Source organism: Hyla sarda, unplaced genomic scaffold, assembly GCF_029499605.1.
Source record: "Hyla sarda isolate aHylSar1 unplaced genomic scaffold, aHylSar1.hap1 scaffold_2303, whole genome shotgun sequence".
Classification (NCBI taxonomy): Eukaryota; Metazoa; Chordata; class Amphibia; order Anura; family Hylidae; genus Hyla; species Hyla sarda.
Genome location: NW_026608984.1, coordinates 13,050 through 37,815, shown reverse-complemented (window position 1 = coordinate 37,815; position 24,766 = coordinate 13,050). Strand labels below are relative to the sequence as shown.

Below are 24,766 nucleotides of genomic sequence, written 5' to 3'. Positions count from 1 at the left end.
AATACCGCCAGCAGATGGAGACACTGGGGGATAATTTTCTAAGGATTTATACTGATTTTTCCTGTCTGAATTTGTCGCACAGAAAGTTGCAGGCCAAATATGTGTGACATTTCTGCGACTTTAGCTTCTAGAGCATTTTTACAACATTATACATAGGTGCTGAATACATAAAAAGCGACTGTTCAGCGACAGACAAGTCGCATCGGCTGAAAGTAGGCCAGAATGTCAGTCCATGTTGGAGCAGGTTTAGATACAGTCTAAAGTATAGATCTCAAAGTCTGTGCACAGAATTTAGCAAGGGCCTCGCACCTTCTGATGCATCAGGTAGGTGCACAATAGCATAGCCTAACCCTCTGTACTTTGGTCTATATTGATGCGGGACATAGACAGCCAGCTGATGACCAATCCATTAGTGCAATGGATGGCTGGAAGCATTTGTCTTTGCCTTTGCAATACCACAGAAGCAATGCATGGTCAATGTACAGCAATGACACACCTGTGTGAACAGCCAGGAGACCCCCCCCCCCCCCCATGTTATGTTACATAGTTACATAGTTAGTACGGTCGAAAAAAGACATATGTCCATCAAGTTCAACCAGGGAATTAAGGGGTAGGGGTGTGGCGCGATATTGGGGAAGGGATGAGATTTTATATTTCTTCATAAGCATTAATCTTATTTTGTCAATTAGGAACATTCAGCACCCACCCGCTATCAAGGCAGCTGCCTATCATGTCATGCCCTACCTGCACAGGTGTGCTGGCTACTCAAATGATCCAATTAAGGAGGCCATTTAGTCAGCAGCAGCAGAAGTCCTGTGCCTGGACGCTCCAACAGCGGCCAGACACAAGCAGAAGCAGCAGAAGCAGCAGCAGCAGCACCACCTTTTGTTTTTTGGCTGCAGCAGCAAGGCCCACAGGGCTGCTAGCTGGCTAGCCAGCAAGCAGGTAGCAATGAAAGTAGGAATCTTTCTTTTTAACCCTGTAAGGGGGTGGTGCACTGTACCCGAAGATACTGCCATATCGGGTCAATGCATAGGGCGACGGAAGCAAGCTTCGAAATCGGCCCCCGTTCTCAAAAATCCATTTAATATATGGTCCCCAGATAGGGGACGTATCAGATATTAAACTGATAAGAACAGATACTACACTTGATCTTAGCCAAAAGGCCGAGAAGCGATAACCGTGAAAGGGGCGGGCCCAACAAGGTCCCCTTCATGGGCACTATCACTGCTTGCTGTCAGGGAGGCTGCCAGACAATTTTCCATGCACACTCTGGGCTGGGGGGCAGTCAACCACCAGTACACACAGCAGAACCTAAACCCATACCATTATTGCTAAGCAGCAAGACAGGGGCCCATTGCACTCCCACGGGGCCTTTTTAAATGCAATCCATAACCCGGATTTGCCAGGAACCCTTCTTACTCCTCCTACTTGCATGTGACACTGGGCTTAGGATCTGCATAGGAAACACACACACAAGCACACACCTACCTTTGTTGCCTGCAGATGCCTCCTTGGCTGTCCCCAAACGGTATCAAACCAACACCCACGGGAAGCTGTAAGCATAGAGGACATGCCTGCACCCCATTGGACTTACCTGTGTGGGTTAAATCCGGGTTATTTGACAACCTATGGCGGTGATGGTTCTGCTCAGGCAGAGCAGTGCTGATGCTCCTCATAAAGCTGTCGCTGCTGTGAAGGTTCTAGGTGACATCACAAATCCCTATGGTTACATACACAACAAAGCTGGGTTGTTGTTGTTTACACTCTGCAAGGCCTGTGGAAGTGAGTGACATCATAGCACTGTAGTTCTGAGGGTTCTAGATGGATGCAACAATCTCCTGTTGCTTCTATGAAGGCCATAATAGACGACATCACCAAACAGCTCCATAGTCACATACACAGCAAAGGAGAGATGTTGTTTACACCTAGTGATGTCAGTGGTATTGAGTGACATCACAGCACAGTGCTAAGGCTCCTGGGCCTGGACACAGCAGCGGCTGCAATATCTCAACGGAGAATACGTTTATATATATGTGTGTGTGTGCGCGTATATATATATATATATATATATATATATATATATATATATATATATATATATCTCCGCCGAAATCACTTTTAAACCCATTTCCACCTTTTTTTCCCTTCTCTTCCTCTTACTTTTTTTTCACGTTTTTTTACGTTTTTCTCCTTTTCGCCTCTTTTCTGGGCGTATTATTCTTCTTTTTCTTCTTTTTTTTCGTCTAATGCATACCCCATCAGTGCAGCAATGCTTATTCAATACCGCCAGCAGATGGAGACACTGGGGGATAATTTTCTAAGGATTTATACTGATTTTTCCTGTCTGAATTTGTCGCACAGAAAGTTGCAGGCCAAATATGTGTGACATTTCTGCGACTTTAGCTTCTAGAGCATTTTTACAACATTATACATAGGTGCTGAATACATAAAAAGCGACTGTTCAGCGACAGACAAGTCGCATCGGCTGAAAGTAGGCCAGAATGTCAGTCCATGTTGGAGCAGGTTTAGATACAGTCTAAAGTATAGATCTCAAAGTCTGTGCACAGAATTTAGCAAGGGCCTCGCACCTTCTGATGCATCAGGTAGGTGCACAATAGCATAGCCTAACCCTCTGTACTTTGGTCTATATTGATGCGGGACATAGACAGCCAGCTGATGACCAATCCATTAGTGCAATGGATGGCTGGAAGCATTTGTCTTTGCCTTTGCAATACCACAGAAGCAATGCATGGTCAATGTACAGCAATGACACACCTGTGTGAACAGCCAGGAGACCCCCCCCCCCCCCCATGTTATGTTACATAGTTACATAGTTAGTACGGTCGAAAAAAGACATATGTCCATCAAGTTCAACCAGGGAATTAAGGGGTAGGGGTGTGGCGCGATATTGGGGAAGGGATGAGATTTTATATTTCTTCATAAGCATTAATCTTATTTTGTCAATTAGGAACATTCAGCACCCACCCGCTATCAAGGCAGCTGCCTATCATGTCATGCCCTACCTGCACAGGTGTGCTGGCTACTCAAATGATCCAATTAAGGAGGCCATTTAGTCAGCAGCAGCAGAAGTCCTGTGCCTGGACGCTCCAACAGCGGCCAGACACAAGCAGAAGCAGCAGAAGCAGCAGCAGCAGCACCACCTTTTGTTTTTTGGCTGCAGCAGCAAGGCCCACAGGGCTGGCTAGCTGGCTAGCCAGCAAGCAGGTAGCAATGAAAGTAGGAATCTTTCTTTTTAACCCTGTAAGGGGGTGGTGCACTGTACCCGAAGATACTGCCATATCGGGTCAATGCATAGGGCGACGGAAGCAAGCTTCGAAATCGGCCCCCGTTCTCAAAAATCCATTTAATATATGGTCCCCAGATAGGGGACGTATCAGATATTAAACTGATAAGAACAGATACTACACTTGATCTTAGCCAAAAGGCCGAGAAGCGATAACCGTGAAAGGGGCGGGCCCAACAAGGTCCCCTTCATGGGCACTATCACTGCTTGCTGTCAGGGAGGCTGCCAGACAATTTTCCATGCACACTCTGGGCTGGGGGGCAGTCAACCACCAGTACACACAGCAGAACCTAAACCCATACCATTATTGCTAAGCAGCAAGACAGGGGCCCATTGCACTCCCACGGGGCCTTTTTAAATGCAATCCATAACCCGGATTTGCCAGGAACCCTTCTTACTCCTCCTACTTGCATGTGACACTGGGCTTAGGATCTGCATAGGAAACACACACACAAGCACACACCTACCTTTGTTGCCTGCAGATGCCTCCTTGGCTGTCCCCAAACGGTATCAAACCAACACCCACGGGAAGCTGTAAGCATAGAGGACATGCCTGCACCCCATTGGACTTACCTGTGTGGGTTAAATCCGGGTTATTTGACAACCTATGGCGGTGATGGTTCTGCTCAGGCAGAGCAGTGCTGATGCTCCTCATAAAGCTGTCGCTGCTGTGAAGGTTCTAGGTGACATCACAAATCCCTATGGTTACATACACAACAAAGCTGGGTTGTTGTTGTTTACACTCTGCAAGGCCTGTGGAAGTGAGTGACATCATAGCACTGTAGTTCTGAGGGTTCTAGATGGATGCAACAATCTCCTGTTGCTTCTATGAAGGCCATAATAGACGACATCACCAAACAGCTCCATAGTCACATACACAGCAAAGGAGAGATGTTGTTTACACCTAGTGATGTCAGTGGTATTGAGTGACATCACAGCACAGTGCTAAGGCTCCTGGGCCTGGACACAGCAGCGGCTGCAATATCTCAACGGAGAATACGTTTATATATATGTGTGTGTGTGCGCGTATATATATATATATATATATATATATATATATATATATATATATTTCTCCGCCGAAATCACTTTTAAACCCATTTCCACCTTTTTTTCCCTTCTCTTCCTCTTACTTTTTTTTCACGTTTTTTTACGTTTTTCTCCTTTTCGCCTCTTTTCTGGGCGTATTATTCTTCTTTTTCTTCTTTTTTTTCGTCTAATGCATAATCAGTGCAGCAATGCTTATTCAATACCGCCAGCAGATGGAGACACTGGGGGATAATTTTCTAAGGATTTATACTGATTTTTCCTGTCTGAATTTGTCGCACAGAAAGTTGCAGGCCAAATATGTGTGACATTTCTGCGACTTTAGCTTCTAGAGCATTTTTACAACATTATACATAGGTGCTGAATACATAAAAAGCGACTGTTCAGCGACAGACAAGTCGCATCGGCTGAAAGTAGGCCAGAATGTCAGTCCATGTTGGAGCAGGTTTAGATACAGTCTAAAGTATAGATCTCAAAGTCTGTGCACAGAATTTAGCAAGGGCCTCGCACCTTCTGATGCATCAGGTAGGTGCACAATAGCATAGCCTAACCCTCTGTACTTTGGTCTATATTGATGCGGGACATAGACAGCCAGCTGATGACCAATCCATTAGTGCAATGGATGGCTGGAAGCATTTGTCTTTGCCTTTGCAATACCACAGAAGCAATGCATGGTCAATGTACAGCAATGACACACCTGTGTGAACAGCCAGGAGACCCCCCCCCCCCCCCATGTTATGTTACATAGTTACATAGTTAGTACGGTCGAAAAAAGACATATGTCCATCAAGTTCAACCAGGGAATTAAGGGGTAGGGGTGTGGCGCGATATTGGGGAAGGGATGAGATTTTATATTTCTTCATAAGCATTAATCTTATTTTGTCAATTAGGAACATTCAGCACCCACCCGCTATCAAGGCAGCTGCCTATCATGTCATGCCCTACCTGCACAGGTGTGCTGGCTACTCAAATGATCCAATTAAGGAGGCCATTTAGTCAGCAGCAGCAGAAGTCCTGTGCCTGGACGCTCCAACAGCGGCCAGACACAAGCAGAAGCAGCAGAAGCAGCAGCAGCAGCAGCACCACCTTTTGTTTTTTGGCTGCAGCAGCAAGGCCCACAGGGCTGGCTAGCTGGCTAGCCAGCAAGCAGGTAGCAATGAAAGTAGGAATCTTTCTTTTTAACCCTGTAAGGGGGTGGTGCACTGTACCCGAAGATACTGCCATATCGGGTCAATGCATAGGGCGACGGAAGCAAGCTTCGAAATCGGCCCCCGTTCTCAAAAATCCATTTAATATATGGTCCCCAGATAGGGGACGTATCAGATATTAAACTGATAAGAACAGATACTACACTTGATCTTAGCCAAAAGGCCGAGAAGCGATAACCGTGAAAGGGGCGGGCCCAACAAGGTCCCCTTCATGGGCACTATCACTGCTTGCTGTCAGGGAGGCTGCCAGACAATTTTCCATGCACACTCTGGGCTGGGGGGCAGTCAACCACCAGTACACACAGCAGAACCTAAACCCATACCATTATTGCTAAGCAGCAAGACAGGGGCCCATTGCACTCCCACGGGGCCTTTTTAAATGCAATCCATAACCCGGATTTGCCAGGAACCCTTCTTACTCCTCCTACTTGCATGTGACACTGGGCTTAGGATCTGCATAGGAAACACACACACAAGCACACACCTACCTTTGTTGCCTGCAGATGCCTCCTTGGCTGTCCCCAAACGGTATCAAACCAACACCCACGGGAAGCTGTAAGCATAGAGGACATGCCTGCACCCCATTGGACTTACCTGTGTGGGTTAAATCCGGGTTATTTGACAACCTATGGCGGTGATGGTTCTGCTCAGGCAGAGCAGTGCTGATGCTCCTCATAAAGCTGTCGCTGCTGTGAAGGTTCTAGGTGACATCACAAATCCCTATGGTTACATACACAACAAAGCTGGGTTGTTGTTGTTTACACTCTGCAAGGCCTGTGGAAGTGAGTGACATCATAGCACTGTAGTTCTGAGGGTTCTAGATGGATGCAACAATCTCCTGTTGCTTCTATGAAGGCCATAATAGACGACATCACCAAACAGCTCCATAGTCACATACACAGCAAAGGAGAGATGTTGTTTACACCTAGTGATGTCAGTGGTATTGAGTGACATCACAGCACAGTGCTAAGGCTCCTGGGCCTGGACACAGCAGCGGCTGCAATATCTCAACGGAGAATACGTTTATATATATGTGTGTGTGTGCGCGTATATATATATATATATATATATATATATATATATATATTTCTCCGCCGAAATCACTTTTAAACCCATTTCCACCTTTTTTTCCCTTCTCTTCCTCTTACTTTTTTTTCACGTTTTTTTACGTTTTTCTCCTTTTCGCCTCTTTTCTGGGCGTATTATTCTTCTTTTTCTTCTTTTTTTTCGTCTAATGCATACCCCATCAGTGCAGCAATGCTTATTCAATACCGCCAGCAGATGGAGACACTGGGGGATAATTTTCTAAGGATTTATACTGATTTTTCCTGTCTGAATTTGTCGCACAGAAAGTTGCAGGCCAAATATGTGTGACATTTCTGCGACTTTAGCTTCTAGAGCATTTTTACAACATTATACATAGGTGCTGAATACATAAAAAGCGACTGTTCAGCGACAGACAAGTCGCATCGGCTGAAAGTAGGCCAGAATGTCAGTCCATGTTGGAGCAGGTTTAGATACAGTCTAAAGTATAGATCTCAAAGTCTGTGCACAGAATTTAGCAAGGGCCTCGCACCTTCTGATGCCTCAGGTAGGTGCACAATAGCATAGCCTAACCCTCTGTACTTTGGTCTATATTGATGCGGGACATAGACAGCCAGCTGATGACCAATCCATTAGTGCAATGGATGGCTGGAAGCATTTGTCTTTGCCTTTGCAATACCACAGAAGCAATGCATGGTCAATGTACAGCAATGACACACCTGTGTGAACAGCCAGGAGACCCCCCCCCCCCCCCCCATGTTATGTTACATAGTTACATAGTTAGTACGGTCGAAAAAAGACATATGTCCATCAAGTTCAACCAGGGAATTAAGGGGTAGGGGTGTGGCGCGATATTGGGGAAGGGATGAGATTTTATATTTCTTCATAAGCATTAATCTTATTTTGTCAATTAGGAACATTCAGCACCCACCCGCTATCAAGGCAGCTGCCTATCATGTCATGCCCTACCTGCACAGGTGTGCTGGCTACTCAAATGATCCAATTAAGGAGGCCATTTAGTCAGCAGCAGCAGAAGTCCTGTGCCTGGACGCTCCAACAGCGGCCAGACACAAGCAGAAGCAGCAGAAGCAGCAGCAGCAGCACCACCTTTTGTTTTTTGGCTGCAGCAGCAAGGCCCACAGGGCTGGCTAGCTGGCTAGCCAGCAAGCAGGTAGCAATGAAAGTAGGAATCTTTCTTTTTAACCCTGTAAGGGGGTGGTGCACTGTACCCGAAGATACTGCCATATCGGGTCAATGCATAGGGCGACGGAAGCAAGCTTCGAAATCGGCCCCCGTTCTCAAAAATCCATTTAATATATGGTCCCCAGATAGGGGACGTATCAGATATTAAACTGATAAGAACAGATACTACACTTGATCTTAGCCAAAAGGCCGAGAAGCGATAACCGTGAAAGGGGCGGGCCCAACAAGGTCCCCTTCATGGGCACTATCACTGCTTGCTGTCAGGGAGGCTGCCAGACAATTTTCCATGCACACTCTGGGCTGGGGGGCAGTCAACCACCAGTACACACAGCAGAACCTAAACCCATACCATTATTGCTAAGCAGCAAGACAGGGGCCCATTGCACTCCCACGGGGCCTTTTTAAATGCAATCCATAACCCGGATTTGCCAGGAACCCTTCTTACTCCTCCTACTTGCATGTGACACTGGGCTTAGGATCTGCATAGGAAACACACACACAAGCACACACCTACCTTTGTTGCCTGCAGATGCCTCCTTGGCTGTCCCCAAACGGTATCAAACCAACACCCACGGGAAGCTGTAAGCATAGAGGACATGCCTGCACCCCATTGGACTTACCTGTGTGGGTTAAATCCGGGTTATTTGACAACCTATGGCGGTGATGGTTCTGCTCAGGCAGAGCAGTGCTGATGCTCCTCATAAAGCTGTCGCTGCTGTGAAGGTTCTAGGTGACATCACAAATCCCTATGGTTACATACACAACAAAGCTGGGTTGTTGTTGTTTACACTCTGCAAGGCCTGTGGAAGTGAGTGACATCATAGCACTGTAGTTCTGAGGGTTCTAGATGGATGCAACAATCTCCTGTTGCTTCTATGAAGGCCATAATAGACGACATCACCAAACAGCTCCAAGTCACATACACAGCAAAGGAGAGATGTTGTTTACACCTAGTGATGTCAGTGGTATTGAGTGACATCACAGCACAGTGCTAAGGCTCCTGGGCCTGGACACAGCAGCGGCTGCAATATCTCAACGGAGAATACGTTTATATATATGTGTGTGTGTGCGCGTATATATATATATATATATATATATATATATATATATATATATATATATTTCTCCGCCGAAATCACTTTTAAACCCATTTCCACCTTTTTTTCCCTTCTCTTCCTCTTACTTTTTTTTCACGTTTTTTTACGTTTTTCTCCTTTTCGCCTCTTTTCTGGGCGTATTATTCTTCTTTTTCTTCTTTTTTTTCGTCTAATGCATACCCCATCAGTGCAGCAATGCTTATTCAATACCGCCAGCAGATGGAGACACTGGGGGATAATTTTCTAAGGATTTATACTGATTTTTCCTGTCTGAATTTGTCGCACAGAAAGTTGCAGGCCAAATATGTGTGACATTTCTGCGACTTTAGCTTCTAGAGCATTTTTACAACATTATACATAGGTGCTGAATACATAAAAAGCGACTGTTCAGCGACAGACAAGTCGCATCGGCTGAAAGTAGGCCAGAATGTCAGTCCATGTTGGAGCAGGTTTAGATACAGTCTAAAGTATAGATCTCAAAGTCTGTGCACAGAATTTAGCAAGGGCCTCGCACCTTCTGATGCATCAGGTAGGTGCACAATAGCATAGCCTAACCCTCTGTACTTTGGTCTATATTGATGCGGGACATAGACAGCCAGCTGATGACCAATCCATTAGTGCAATGGATGGCTGGAAGCATTTGTCTTTGCCTTTGCAATACCACAGAAGCAATGCATGGTCAATGTACAGCAATGACACACCTGTGTGAACAGCCAGGAGACCCCCCCCCCCCCCCCATGTTATGTTACATAGTTACATAGTTAGTACGGTCGAAAAAAGACATATGTCCATCAAGTTCAACCAGGGAATTAAGGGGTAGGGGTGTGGCGCGATATTGGGGAAGGGATGAGATTTTATATTTCTTCATAAGCATTAATCTTATTTTGTCAATTAGGAACATTCAGCACCCACCCGCTATCAAGGCAGCTGCCTATCATGTCATGCCCTACCTGCACAGGTGTGCTGGCTACTCAAATGATCCAATTAAGGAGGCCATTTAGTCAGCAGCAGCAGAAGTCCTGTGCCTGGACGCTCCAACAGCGGCCAGACACAAGCAGAAGCAGCAGAAGCAGCAGCAGCAGCACCACCTTTTGTTTTTTGGCTGCAGCAGCAAGGCCCACAGGGCTGGCTAGCTGGCTAGCCAGCAAGCAGGTAGCAATGAAAGTAGGAATCTTTCTTTTTAACCCTGTAAGGGGGTGGTGCACTGTACCCGAAGATACTGCCATATCGGGTCAATGCATAGGGCAACGGAAGCAAGCTTCGAAATCGGCCCCCGTTCTCAAAAATCCATTTAATATATGGTCCCCAGATAGGGGACGTATCAGATATTAAACTGATAAGAACAGATACTACACTTGATCTTAGCCAAAAGGCCGAGAAGCGATAACCGTGAAAGGGGCGGGCCCAACAAGGTCCCCTTCATGGGCACTATCACTGCTTGCTGTCAGGGAGGCTGCCAGACAATTTTCCATGCACACTCTGGGCTGGGGGGCAGTCAACCACCAGTACACACAGCAGAACCTAAACCCATACCATTATTGCTAAGCAGCAAGACAGGGGCCCATTGCACTCCCACGGGGCCTTTTTAAATGCAATCCATAACCCGGATTTGCCAGGAACCCTTCTTACTCCTCCTACTTGCATGTGACACTGGGCTTAGGATCTGCATAGGAAACACACACACAAGCACACACCTACCTTTGTTGCCTGCAGATGCCTCCTTGGCTGTCCCCAAACGGTATCAAACCAACACCCACGGGAAGCTGTAAGCATAGAGGACATGCCTGCACCCCATTGGACTTACCTGTGTGGGTTAAATCCGGGTTATTTGACAACCTATGGCGGTGATGGTTCTGCTCAGGCAGAGCAGTGCTGATGCTCCTCATAAAGCTGTCGCTGCTGTGAAGGTTCTAGGTGACATCACAAATCCCTATGGTTACATACACAACAAAGCTGGGTTGTTGTTGTTTACACTCTGCAAGGCCTGTGGAAGTGAGTGACATCATAGCACTGTAGTTCTGAGGGTTCTAGATGGATGCAACAATCTCCTGTTGCTTCTATGAAGGCCATAATAGACGACATCACCAAACAGCTCCATAGTCACATACACAGCAAAGGAGAGATGTTGTTTACACCTAGTGATGTCAGTGGTATTGAGTGACATCACAGCACAGTGCTAAGGCTCCTGGGCCTGGACACAGCAGCGGCTGCAATATCTCAACGGAGAATACGTTTATATATATGTGTGTGTGTGCGCGTATATATATATATATATATATATATATATATATATATATATATATTTCTCCGCCGAAATCACTTTTAAACCCATTTCCACCTTTTTTTCCCTTCTCTTCCTCTTACTTTTTTTTCACGTTTTTTTACGTTTTTCTCCTTTTCGCCTCTTTTCTGGGCGTATTATTCTTCTTTTTCTTCTTTTTTTTCGTCTAATGCATACCCCATCAGTGCAGCAATGCTTATTCAATACCGCCAGCAGATGGAGACACTGGGGGATAATTTTCTAAGGATTTATACTGATTTTTCCTGTCTGAATTTGTCGCACAGAAAGTTGCAGGCCAAATATGTGTGACATTTCTGCGACTTTAGCTTCTAGAGCATTTTTACAACATTATACATAGGTGCTGAATACATAAAAAGCGACTGTTCAGCGACAGACAAGTCGCATCGGCTGAAAGTAGGCCAGAATGTCAGTCCATGTTGGAGCAGGTTTAGATACAGTCTAAAGTATAGATCTCAAAGTCTGTGCACAGAATTTAGCAAGGGCCTCGCACCTTCTGATGCATCAGGTAGGTGCACAATAGCATAGCCTAACCCTCTGTACTTTGGTCTATATTGATGCGGGACATAGACAGCCAGCTGATGACCAATCCATTAGTGCAATGGATGGCTGGAAGCATTTGTCTTTGCCTTTGCAATACCACAGAAGCAATGCATGGTCAATGTACAGCAATGACACACCTGTGTGAACAGCCAGGAGACCCCCCCCCATGTTATGTTACATAGTTACATAGTTAGTACGGTCGAAAAAAGACATATGTCCATCAAGTTCAACCAGGGAATTAAGGGGTAGGGGTGTGGCGCGATATTGGGGAAGGGATGAGATTTTATATTTCTTCATAAGCATTAATCTTATTTTGTCAATTAGGAACATTCAGCACCCACCCGCTATCAAGGCAGCTGCCTATCATGTCATGCCCTACCTGCACAGGTGTGCTGGCTACTCAAATGATCCAATTAAGGAGGCCATTTAGTCAGCAGCAGCAGAAGTCCTGTGCCTGGACGCTCCAACAGCGGCCAGACACAAGCAGAAGCAGCAGAAGCAGCAGCAGCAGCACCACCTTTTGTTTTTTGGCTGCAGCAGCAAGGCCCACAGGGCTGGCTAGCTGGCTAGCCAGCAAGCAGGTAGCAATGAAAGTAGGAATCTTTCTTTTTAACCCTGTAAGGGGGTGGTGCACTGTACCCGAAGATACTGCCATATCGGGTCAATGCATAGGGCGACGGAAGCAAGCTTCGAAATCGGCCCCCGTTCTCAAAAATCCATTTAATATATGGTCCCCAGATAGGGGACGTATCAGATATTAAACTGATAAGAACAGATACTACACTTGATCTTAGCCAAAAGGCCGAGAAGCGATAACCGTGAAAGGGGCGGGCCCAACAAGGTCCCCTTCATGGGCACTATCACTGCTTGCTGTCAGGGAGGCTGCCAGACAATTTTCCATGCACACTCTGGGCTGGGGGGCAGTCAACCACCAGTACACACAGCAGAACCTAAACCCATACCATTATTGCTAAGCAGCAAGACAGGGGCCCATTGCACTCCCACGGGGCCTTTTTAAATGCAATCCATAACCCGGATTTGCCAGGAACCCTTCTTACTCCTCCTACTTGCATGTGACACTGGGCTTAGGATCTGCATAGGAAACACACACACAAGCACACACCTACCTTTGTTGCCTGCAGATGCCTCCTTGGCTGTCCCCAAACGGTATCAAACCAACACCCACGGGAAGCTGTAAGCATAGAGGACATGCCTGCACCCCATTGGACTTACCTGTGTGGGTTAAATCCGGGTTATTTGACAACCTATGGCGGTGATGGTTCTGCTCAGGCAGAGCAGTGCTGATGCTCCTCATAAAGCTGTCGCTGCTGTGAAGGTTCTAGGTGACATCACAAATCCCTATGGTTACATACACAACAAAGCTGGGTTGTTGTTGTTTACACTCTGCAAGGCCTGTGGAAGTGAGTGACATCATAGCACTGTAGTTCTGAGGGTTCTAGATGGATGCAACAATCTCCTGTTGCTTCTATGAAGGCCATAATAGACGACATCACCAAACAGCTCCATAGTCACATACACAGCAAAGGAGAGATGTTGTTTACACCTAGTGATGTCAGTGGTATTGAGTGACATCACAGCACAGTGCTAAGGCTCCTGGGCCTGGACACAGCAGCGGCTGCAATATCTCAACGGAGAATACGTTTATATATATGTGTGTGTGTGCGCGTATATATATATATATATATATATATATATATATATATATATATATATATTTCTCCGCCGAAATCACTTTTAAACCCATTTCCACCTTTTTTTCCCTTCTCTTCCTCTTACTTTTTTTTCACGTTTTTTTAAGTTTTTCTCCTTTTCGCCTCTTTTCTGGGCGTATTATTCTTCTTTTTCTTCTTTTTTTTCGTCTAATGCATACCCCATCAGTGCAGCAATGCTTATTCAATACCGCCAGCAGATGGAGACACTGGGGGATAATTTTCTAAGGATTTATACTGATTTTTCCTGTCTGAATTTGTCGCACAGAAAGTTGCAGGCCAAATATGTGTGACATTTCTGCGACTTTAGCTTCTAGAGCATTTTTACAACATTATACATAGGTGCTGAATACATAAAAAGCGACTGTTCAGCGACAGACAAGTCGCATCGGCTGAAAGTAGGCCAGAATGTCAGTCCATGTTGGAGCAGGTTTAGATACAGTCTAAAGTATAGATCTCAAAGTCTGTGCACAGAATTTAGCAAGGGCCTCGCACCTTCTGATGCCTCAGGTAGGTGCACAATAGCATAGCCTAACCCTCTGTACTTTGGTCTATATTGATGCGGGACATAGACAGCCAGCTGATGACCAATCCATTAGTGCAATGGATGGCTGGAAGCATTTGTCTTTGCCTTTGCAATACCACAGAAGCAATGCATGGTCAATGTACAGCAATGACACACCTGTGTGAACAGCCAGGAGACCCCCCCCCCCCCCCCATGTTATGTTACATAGTTACATAGTTAGTACGGTCGAAAAAAGACATATGTCCATCAAGTTCAACCAGGGAATTAAGGGGTAGGGGTGTGGCGCGATATTGGGGAAGGGATGAGATTTTATATTTCTTCATAAGCATTAATCTTATTTTGTCAATTAGGAACATTCAGCACCCACCCGCTATCAAGGCAGCTGCCTATCATGTCATGCCCTACCTGCACAGGTGTGCTGGCTACTCAAATGATCCAATTAAGGAGGCCATTTAGTCAGCAGCAGCAGAAGTCCTGTGCCTGGACGCTCCAACAGCGGCCAGACACAAGCAGAAGCAGCAGAAGCAGCAGCAGCAGCACCACCTTTTGTTTTTTGGCTGCAGCAGCAAGGCCCACAGGGCTGGCTAGCTGGCTAGCCAGCAAGCAGGTAGCAATGAAAGTAGGAATCTTTCTTTTTAACCCTGTAAGGGGGTGGTGCACTGTACCCGAAGATACTGCCATATCGGGTCAATGCATAGGGCGACGGAAGCAAGCTTCGAAATCGGCCCCCGTTCTCAAAAATCCATTTAATATATGGTCCCCAGATAGGGGACGTATCAGATATTAAACTGATAAGAACAGATACTACACTTGATCTTAGCCAAAAGGCCGAGAAGCGATAACCGTGAAAGGGGCGGGCCCAACAAGGTCCCCTTCATGGGCACTATCACTGCTTGCTGTCAGGGAGGCTGCCAGACAATTTTCCATGCACACTCTGGGCTGGGGGGCAGTCAACCACCAGTACACACAGCAGAACCTAAACCCATACCATTATTGCTAAGCAGCAAGACAGGGGCCCATTGCACTCCCACGGGGCCTTTTTAAATGCAATCCATAACCCGGATTTGCCAGGAACCCTTCTTACTCCTCCTACTTGCATGTGACACTGGGCTTAGGATCTGCATAGGAAACACACACACAAGCACACACCTACCTTTGTTGCCTGCAGATGCCTCCTTGGCTGTCCCCAAACGGTATCAAACCAACACCCACGGGAAGCTGTAAGCATAGAGGACATGCCTGCACCCCATTGGACTTACCTGTGTGGGTTAAATCCGGGTTATTTGACAACCTATGGCGGTGATGGTTCTGCTCAGGCAGAGCAGTGCTGATGCTCCTCATAAAGCTGTCGCTGCTGTGAAGGTTCTAGGTGACATCACAAATCCCTATGGTTACATACACAACAAAGCTGGGTTGTTGTTGTTTACACTCTGCAAGGCCTGTGGAAGTGAGTGACATCATAGCACTGTAGTTCTGAGGGTTCTAGATGGATGCAACAATCTCCTGTTGCTTCTATGAAGGCCATAATAGACGACATCACCAAACAGCTCCATAGTCACATACACAGCAAAGGAGAGATGTTGTTTACACCTAGTGATGTCAGTGGTATTGAGTGACATCACAGCACAGTGCTAAGGCTCCTGGGCCTGGACACAGCAGCGGCTGCAATATCTCAACGGAGAATACGTTTATATATATGTGTGTGTGTGCGCGTATATATATATATATATATATATATATATATATATATATATATATATATTTCTCCGCCGAAATCACTTTTAAACCCATTTCCACCTTTTTTTCCCTTCTCTTCCTCTTACTTTTTTTTCACGTTTTTTTACGTTTTTCTCCTTTTCGCCTCTTTTCTGGGCGTATTATTCTTCTTTTTCTTCTTTTTTTTCGTCTAATGCATACCCCATCAGTGCAGCAATGCTTATTCAATACCGCCAGCAGATGGAGACACTGGGGGATAATTTTCTAAGGATTTATACTGATTTTTCCTGTCTGAATTTGTCGCACAGAAAGTTGCAGGCCAAATATGTGTGACATTTCTGCGACTTTAGCTTCTAGAGCATTTTTACAACATTATACATAGGTGCTGAATACATAAAAAGCGACTGTTCAGCGACAGACAAGTCGCATCGGCTGAAAGTAGGCCAGAATGTCAGTCCATGTTGGAGCAGGTTTAGATACAGTCTAAAGTATAGATCTCAAAGTCTGTGCACAGAATTTAGCAAGGGCCTCGCACCTTCTGATGCATCAGGTAGGTGCACAATAGCATAGCCTAACCCTCTGTACTTTGGTCTATATTGATGCGGGACATAGACAGCCAGCTGATGACCAATCCATTAGTGCAATGGATGGCTGGAAGCATTTGTCTTTGCCTTTGCAATACCACAGAAGCAATGCATGGTCAATGTACAGCAATGACACACCTGTGTGAACAGCCAGGAGACCCCCCCCCCCCCCCCCCCATGTTATGTTACATAGTTACATAGTTAGTACGGTCGAAAAAAGACATATGTCCATCAAGTTCAACCAGGGAATTAAGGGGTAGGGGTGTGGCGCGATATTGGGGAAGGGATGAGATTTTATATTTCTTCATAAGCATTAATCTTATTTTGTCAATTAGGAACATTCAGCACCCACCCGCTATCAAGGCAGCTGCCTATCATGTCATGCCCTACCTGCACAGGTGTGCTGGCTACTCAAATGATCCAATTAAGGAGGCCATTTAGTCAGCAGCAGCAGAAGTCCTGTGCCTGGACGCTCCAACAGCGGCCAGACACAAGCAGAAGCAGCAGAAGCAGCAGCAGCAGCACCACCTTTTGTTTTTTGGCTGCAGCAGCAAGGCCCACAGGGCTGGCTAGCTGGCTAGCCAGCAAGCAGGTAGCAATGAAAGTAGGAATCTTTCTTTTTAACCCTGTAAGGGGGTGGTGCACTGTACCCGAAGATACTGCCATATCGGGTCAATGCATAGGGCGACGGAAGCAAGCTTCGAAATCGGCCCCCGTTCTCAAAAATCCATTTAATATATGGTCCCCAGATAGGGGACGTATCAGATATTAAACTGATAAGAACAGATACTACACTTGATCTTAGCCAAAAGGCCGAGAAGCGATAACCGTGAAAGGGGCGGGCCCAACAAGGTCCCCTTCATGGGCACTATCACTGCTTGCTGTCAGGGAGGCTGCCAGACAATTTTCCATGCACACTCTGGGCTGGGGGGCAGTCAACCACCAGTACACACAGCAGAACCTAAACCCATACCATTATTGCTAAGCAGCAAGACAGGGGCCCATTGCACTCCCACGGGGCCTTTTTAAATGCAATCCATAACCCGGATTTGCCAGGAACCCTTCTTACTCCTCCTACTTGCATGTGACACTGGGCTTAGGATCTGCATAGGAAACACACACACAAGCACACACCTACCTTTGTTGCCTGCAGATGCCTCCTTGGCTGTCCCCAAACGGTATCAAACCAACACCCACGGGAAGCTGTAAGCATAGAGGACATGCCTGCACCCCATTGGACTTACCTGTGTGGGTTAAATCCGGGTTATTTGACAACCTATGGCGGTGATGGTTCTGCTCAGGCAGAGCAGTGCTGATGCTCCTCATAAAGCTGTCGCTGCTGTGAAGGTTCTAGGTGACATCACAAATCCCTATGGTTACATACACAACAAAGCTGGGTTGTTGTTGTTTACACTCTGCAAGGCCTGTGGAAGTGAGTGACATCATAGCACTGTAGTTCTGAGGGTTCTAGATGGATGCAACAATCTCCTGTTGCTTCTATGAAGGCCATAATAGACGACATCACCAAACAGCTCCATAGTCACATACACAGCAAAGGAGAGATGTTGTTTACACCTAGTGATGTCAGTGGTATTGAGTGACATCACAGCACAGTGCTAAGGCTCCTGGGCCTGGACACAGCAGCGGCTGCAATATCTCAACGGAGAATACGTTTATATATATGTGTGTGTGTGCGCGTATATATATATATATATATATATATATATATATTTCTCCGCCGAAATCACTTTTAAACCCATTTCCACCTTTTTTTCCCTTCTCTTCCTCTTACTTTTTTTTCACGTTTTTTTACGTTTTTCTCCTTTTCGCCTCTTTTCTGGGCGTATTATTCTTCTTTTTCTTCTTTTTTTTTCGTCTAATGCATACCCCATCAGTGCAGCAATGCTTATTCAATACCGCCAGCAGATGGAGACACTGGGGGATAATTTTCTAAGGATTTATACTGATTTTTCCTGTCTGAATTTGTCGCACAGAAAGTTGCAGGCCAAATATGTGTGACATTTCTGCGACTTTAGCTTCTAGAGCATTTTTACAACATTATACATAGGTGCTGAATACATAAAAAGCGACTGTTCAGCGACAGACAAGTCGCATCGGCTGAAAGTAGGCCAGAATGTCAGTCCATGTTGGAGCAGGTTTAGATACAGTCTAAAGTATAGATCTCAAAGTCTGTGCACAGAATTTAGCAAGGGCCTCGCACCTTCTGATGCATCAGGTAGGTGCACAATAGCATAGCCTAACCCTCTGTACTTTGGTCTATATTGATGCGGGACATAGACAGCCAGCTGATGACCAATCCATTAGTGCAATGGATGGCTGGAAGCATTTGTCTTTGCCTTTACAATACCACAGAAGCAATGCATGGTCAATGTACAGCAATGACACACCTGTGTGAACAGCCAGGAGACCCCCCCCCCCCCCCATGTTATGTTACATAGTTACATAGTTAGTACGGTCGAAAAAAGACATATGTCCATCAAGTTCAACCAGGGAATTAAGGGGTAGGGGTGTGGCGCGATATTGGGGAAGGGATGAGATTTTATATTTCTTCATAAGCATTAATCTTATTTTGTCAATTAGGAACATTCAGCACCCACCCGCTATCAAGGCAGCTGCCTATCATGTCATGCCCTACCTGCACAGGTGTGCTGGCTACTCAAATGATCCAATTAAGGAGGCCATTTAGTCAGCAGCAGCAGAAGTCCTGTGCCTGGACGCTCCAACAGCGGCCAGACACAAGCAGAAGCAGCAGAAGCAGCAGCAGCAGCACCACCTTTTGTTTTTTGGCTGCAGCAGCAAGGCCCACAGGGCTGGCTAGCTGGCTAGCCAGCAAGCAGGTAGCAATGAAAGTAGGAATCTTTCTTTTTAACCCTGTAAGGGGGTGGTGCACTGTACCCGAAGATACTGCCATATCGGGTCAATGCATAGGGCGACGGAAGCAAGCTTCGAAATCGGCCCCCGTTCTCAAAAATCCATTTAATATATGGTCCCCAGATAGGGGACGTATCAGATATTAAACTGATAAGAACAGATACTACACTTGATCTTAGCCAAAAGGCCGAGAAGCGATAACCGTGAAAGGGGCGGGCCCAACAAGGTCCCCTTCATGGGCACTATCACTGCTTGCTGTCAGGGAGGCTGCCAGACAATTTTCCATGCACACTCTGGGCTGGGGGGCAGTCAACCACTAGTACACACAGCAGAACCTAAACCCATACCATTATTGCTAAGCAGCAAGACAGGGGCCCATTGCACTCCCACGGGGCCTTTTTAAATGCAATCCATAACCCGGATTTGCCAGGAACCCTTCTTACTCCTCCTACTTGCATGTGACACTGGGCGCTTAGGATCTGCATAGGAAACACACACACAAGCACACACCTACCTTTGTTGCCTGCAGATGCCTCCTTGGCTGTCCCCAAACGGTATCAAACCAACACCCACGGGAAGCTGTAAGCATAGAGGACATGCCTGCACCCCATTGGACTTACCTGTGTGGGTTAAATCCGGGTTATTTGACAACCTATGGCGGTGATGGTTCTGCTCAGGCAGAGCAGTGCTGATGCTCCTCATAAAGCTGTCGCTGCTGTGAAGGTTCTAGGTGACATCACAAATCCCTATGGTTACATACACAACAAAGCTGGGTTGTTGTTGTTTACACTCTGCAAGGCCTGTGGAAGTGAGTGACATCATAGCACTGTAGTTCTGAGGGTTCTAGATGGATGCAACAATCTCCTGTTGCTTCTATGAAGGCCATAATAGACGACATCACCAAACAGCTCCATAGTCACATACACAGCAAAGGAGAGATGTTGTTTACACCTAGTGATGTCAGTGGTATTGAGTGACATCACAGCACAGTGCTAAGGCTCCTGGGCCTGGACACAGCAGCGGCTGCAATATCTCAACGGAGAATACGTTTATATATATGTGTGTGTGTGCGCGTATATATATATATATATATATATATATATATATATATATATATATCTCCGCCGAAATCACTTTTAAACCCATTTCCACCTTTTTTTCCCTTCTCTTCCTCTTACTTTTTTTTCACGTTTTTTTACGTTTTTCTCCTTTTCGCCTCTTTTCTGGGCGTATTATTCTTCTTTTTCTTCTTTTTTTTCGTCTAATGCATACCCCATCAGTGCAGCAATGCTTATTCAATACCGCCAGCAGATGGAGACACTGGGGGATAATTTTCTAAGGATTTATACTGATTTTTCCTGTCTGAATTTGTCGCACAGAAAGTTGCAGGCCAAATATGTGTGACATTTCTGCGACTTTAGCTTCTAGAGCATTTTTACAACATTATACATAGGTGCTGAATACATAAAAAGCGACTGTTCAGCGACAGACAAGTCGCATCGGCTGAAAGTAGGCCAGAATGTCAGTCCATGTTGGAGCAGGTTTAGATACAGTCTAAAGTATAGATCTCAAAGTCTGTGCACAGAATTTAGCAAGGGCCTCGCACCTTCTGATGCATCAGGTAGGTGCACAATAGCATAGCCTAACCCTCTGTACTTTGGTCTATATTGATGCGGGACATAGACAGCCAGCTGATGACCAATCCATTAGTGCAATGGATGGCTGGAAGCATTTGTCTTTGCCTTTGCAATACCACAGAAGCAATGCATGGTCAATGTACAGCAATGACACACCTGTGTGAACAGCCAGGAGACCCCCCCCCCCCCCCCCCATGTTATGTTACATAGTTACATAGTTAGTACGGTCGAAAAAAGACATATGTCCATCAAGTTCAACCAGGGAATTAAGGGGTAGGGGTGTGGCGCGATATTGGGGAAGGGATGAGATTTTATATTTCTTCATAAGCATTAATCTTATTTTGTCAATTAGGAACATTCAGCACCCACCCGCTATCAAGGCAGCTGCCTATCATGTCATGCCCTACCTGCACAGGTGTGCTGGCTACTCAAATGATCCAATTAAGGAGGCCATTTAGTCAGCAGCAGCAGAAGTCCTGTGCCTGGACGCTCCAACAGCGGCCAGACACAAGCAGAAGCAGCAGAAGCAGCAGCAGCAGCACCACCTTTTGTTTTTTGGCTGCAGCAGCAAGGCCCACAGGGCTGGCTAGCTGGCTAGCCAGCAAGCAGGTAGCAATGAAAGTAGGAATCTTTCTTTTTAACCCTGTAAGGGGGTGGTGCACTGTACCCGAAGATACTGCCATATCGGGTCAATGCATAGGGCGACGGAAGCAAGCTTCGAAATCGGCCCCCGTTCTCAAAAATCCATTTAATATATGGTCCCCAGATAGGGGACGTATCAGATATTAAACTGATAAGAACAGATACTACACTTGATCTTAGCCAAAAGGCCGAGAAGCGATAACCGTGAAAGGGGCGGGCCCAACAAGGTCCCCTTCATGGGCACTATCACTGCTTGCTGTCAGGGAGGCTGCCAGACAATTTTCCATGCACACTCTGGGCTGGGGGGCAGTCAACCACCAGTACACACAGCAGAACCTAAACCCATACCATTATTGCTAAGCAGCAAGACAGGGGCCCATTGCACTCCCACGGGGCCTTTTTAAATGCAATCCATAACCCGGATTTGCCAGGAACCCTTCTTACTCCTCCTACTTGCATGTGACACTGGGCTTAGGATCTGCATAGGAAACACACACACAAGCACACACCTACCTTTGTTGCCTGCAGATGCCTCCTTGGCTGTCCCCAAACGGTATCAAACCAACACCCACGGGAAGCTGTAAGCATAGAGGACATGCCTGCACCCCATTGGACTTACCTGTGTGGGTTAAATCCGGGTTATTTGACAACCTATGGCGGTGATGGTTCTGCTCAGGCAGAGCAGTGCTGATGCTCCTCATAAAGCTGTCGCTGCTGTGAAGGTTCTAGGTGACATCACAAATCCCTATGGTTACATACACAACAAAGCTGGGTTGTTGTTGTTTACACTCTGCAAGGCCTGTGGAAGTGAGTGACATCATAGCACTGTAGTTCTGAGGGTTCTAGATGGATGCAACAATCTCCTGTTGCTTCTATGAAGGCCATAATAGACGACATCACCAAACAGCTCCATAGTCACATACACAGCAAAGGAGAGATGTTGTTTACACCTAGTGATGTCAGTGGTATTGAGTGACATCACAGCACAGTGCTAAGGCTCCTGGGCCTGGACACAGCAGCGGCTGCAATATCTCAACGGAGAATACGTTTATATATATGTGTGTGTGTGCGCGTATATATATATATATATATATATATATATATATATATATATTTCTCCGCCGAAATCACTTTTAAACCCATTTCCACCTTTTTTTCCCTTCTCTTCCTCTTACTTTTTTTTCACGTTTTTTTACGTTTTTCTCCTTTTCGCCTCTTTTCTGGGCGTATTATTCTTCTTTTTCTTCTTTTTTTTTCGTCTAATGCATACCCCATCAGTGCAGCAATGCTTATTCAATACCGCCAGCAGATGGAGACACTGGGGGATAATTTTCTAAGGATTTATACTGATTTTTCCTGTCTGAATTTGTCGCACAGAAAGTTGCAGGCCAAATATGTGTGACATTTCTGCGACTTTAGCTTCTAGAGCATTTTTACAACATTATACATAGGTGCTGAATACATAAAAAGCGACTGTTCAGCGACAGACAAGTCGCATCGGCTGAAAGTAGGCCAGAATGTCAGTCCATGTTGGAGCAGGTTTAGATACAGTCTAAAGTATAGATCTCAAAGTCTGTGCACAGAATTTAGCAAGGGCCTCGCACCTTCTGATGCATCAGGTAGGTGCACAATAGCATAGCCTAACCCTCTGTACTTTGGTCTATATTGATGCGGGACATAGACAGCCAGCTGATGACCAATCCATTAGTGCAATGGATGGCTGGAAGCATTTGTCTTTGCCTTTACAATACCACAGAAGCAATGCATGGTCAATGTACAGCAATGACACACCTGTGTGAACAGCCAGGAGACCCCCCCCCCCCCCCCATGTTATGTTACATAGTTACATAGTTAGTACGGTCGAAAAAAGACATATGTCCATCAAGTTCAACCAGGGAATTAAGGGGTAGGGGTGTGGCGCGATATTGGGGAAGGGATGAGATTTTATATTTCTTCATAAGCATTAATCTTATTTTGTCAATTAGGAACATTCAGCACCCACCCGCTATCAAGGCAGCTGCCTATCATGTCATGCCCTACCTGCACAGGTGTGCTGGCTACTCAAATGATCCAATTAAGGAGGCCATTTAGTCAGCAGCAGCAGAAGTCCTGTGCCTGGACGCTCCAACAGCGGCCAGACACAAGCAGAAGCAGCAGAAGCAGCAGCAGCAGCACCACCTTTTGTTTTTTGGCTGCAGCAGCAAGGCCCACAGGGCTGGCTAGCTGGCTAGCCAGCAAGCAGGTAGCAATGAAAGTAGGAATCTTTCTTTTTAACCCTGTAAGGGGGTGGTGCACTGTACCCGAAGATACTGCCATATCGGGTCAATGCATAGGGCGACGGAAGCAAGCTTCGAAATCGGCCCCCGTTCTCAAAAATCCATTTAATATATGGTCCCCAGATAGGGGACGTATCAGATATTAAACTGATAAGAACAGATACTACACTTGATCTTAGCCAAAAGGCCGAGAAGCGATAACCGTGAAAGGGGCGGGCCCAACAAGGTCCCCTTCATGGGCACTATCACTGCTTGCTGTCAGGGAGGCTGCCAGACAATTTTCCATGCACACTCTGGGCTGGGGGGCAGTCAACCACCAGTACACACAGCAGAACCTAAACCCATACCATTATTGCTAAGCAGCAAGACAGGGGCCCATTGCACTCCCACGGGGCCTTTTTAAATGCAATCCATAACCCGGATTTGCCAGGAACCCTTCTTACTCCTCCTACTTGCATGTGACACTGGGCTTAGGATCTGCATAGGAAACACACACACAAGCACACACCTACCTTTGTTGCCTGCAGATGCCTCCTTGGCTGTCCCCAAACGGTATCAAACCAACACCCACGGGAAGCTGTAAGCATAGAGGACATGCCTGCACCCCATTGGACTTACCTGTGTGGGTTAAATCCGGGTTATTTGACAACCTATGGCGGTGATGGTTCTGCTCAGGCAGAGCAGTGCTGATGCTCCTCATAAAGCTGTCGCTGCTGTGAAGGTTCTAGGTGACATCACAAATCCCTATGGTTACATACACAACAAAGCTGGGTTGTTGTTGTTTACACTCTGCAAGGCCTGTGGAAGTGAGTGACATCATAGCACTGTAGTTCTGAGGGTTCTAGATGGATGCAACAATCTCCTGTTGCTTCTATGAAGGCCATAATAGACGACATCACCAAACAGCTCCATAGTCACATACACAGCAAAGGAGAGATGTTGTTTACACCTAGTGATGTCAGTGGTATTGAGTGACATCACAGCACAGTGCTAAGGCTCCTGGGCCTGGACACAG

The 24,766-nt window shown here is 46.2% G+C and overlaps 11 non-coding genes across 11 annotated transcripts; all 11 read right to left on the bottom strand.

Moving 5' to 3' along the window:
• Positions 1-987: 987 nt before the first annotated feature.
• Positions 988-1,178, bottom strand: LOC130322050 (U2 spliceosomal RNA). Its single transcript, XR_008867646.1, has one exon. It is a non-coding gene; the product is annotated as a U2 spliceosomal RNA (small nuclear RNA).
• Positions 1,179-3,270: 2,092 nt separating this feature from the next.
• Positions 3,271-3,461, bottom strand: LOC130322048 (U2 spliceosomal RNA). Its single transcript, XR_008867644.1, has one exon. It is a non-coding gene; the product is annotated as a U2 spliceosomal RNA (small nuclear RNA).
• Positions 3,462-5,546: 2,085 nt separating this feature from the next.
• LOC130322047 (U2 spliceosomal RNA) lies at positions 5,547-5,737 on the bottom strand. Its single transcript, XR_008867643.1, has one exon. It is a non-coding gene; the product is annotated as a U2 spliceosomal RNA (small nuclear RNA).
• Positions 5,738-7,819: 2,082 nt separating this feature from the next.
• Positions 7,820-8,010, bottom strand: LOC130322046 (U2 spliceosomal RNA). Its single transcript, XR_008867642.1, has one exon. It is a non-coding gene; the product is annotated as a U2 spliceosomal RNA (small nuclear RNA).
• Positions 8,011-10,100: 2,090 nt separating this feature from the next.
• On the bottom strand, positions 10,101-10,291 carry LOC130322054 (U2 spliceosomal RNA). The gene has a single exon (XR_008867649.1). It is a non-coding gene; the product is annotated as a U2 spliceosomal RNA (small nuclear RNA).
• A 2,080-nt stretch (positions 10,292-12,371) lies between these two features.
• LOC130322045 (U2 spliceosomal RNA) lies at positions 12,372-12,562 on the bottom strand. Its single transcript, XR_008867641.1, has one exon. It is a non-coding gene; the product is annotated as a U2 spliceosomal RNA (small nuclear RNA).
• Positions 12,563-14,653: 2,091 nt separating this feature from the next.
• LOC130322044 (U2 spliceosomal RNA) lies at positions 14,654-14,844 on the bottom strand. Its single transcript, XR_008867640.1, has one exon. It is a non-coding gene; the product is annotated as a U2 spliceosomal RNA (small nuclear RNA).
• A 2,094-nt stretch (positions 14,845-16,938) lies between these two features.
• LOC130322043 (U2 spliceosomal RNA) lies at positions 16,939-17,129 on the bottom strand. The gene has a single exon (XR_008867639.1). It is a non-coding gene; the product is annotated as a U2 spliceosomal RNA (small nuclear RNA).
• A 2,075-nt stretch (positions 17,130-19,204) lies between these two features.
• LOC130322042 (U2 spliceosomal RNA) lies at positions 19,205-19,395 on the bottom strand. The gene has a single exon (XR_008867638.1). It is a non-coding gene; the product is annotated as a U2 spliceosomal RNA (small nuclear RNA).
• A 2,089-nt stretch (positions 19,396-21,484) lies between these two features.
• Positions 21,485-21,675, bottom strand: LOC130322041 (U2 spliceosomal RNA). Its single transcript, XR_008867637.1, has one exon. It is a non-coding gene; the product is annotated as a U2 spliceosomal RNA (small nuclear RNA).
• A 2,084-nt stretch (positions 21,676-23,759) lies between these two features.
• On the bottom strand, positions 23,760-23,950 carry LOC130322039 (U2 spliceosomal RNA). Its single transcript, XR_008867636.1, has one exon. It is a non-coding gene; the product is annotated as a U2 spliceosomal RNA (small nuclear RNA).
• Between the last annotated feature and the right edge of the window lie 816 nt (positions 23,951-24,766).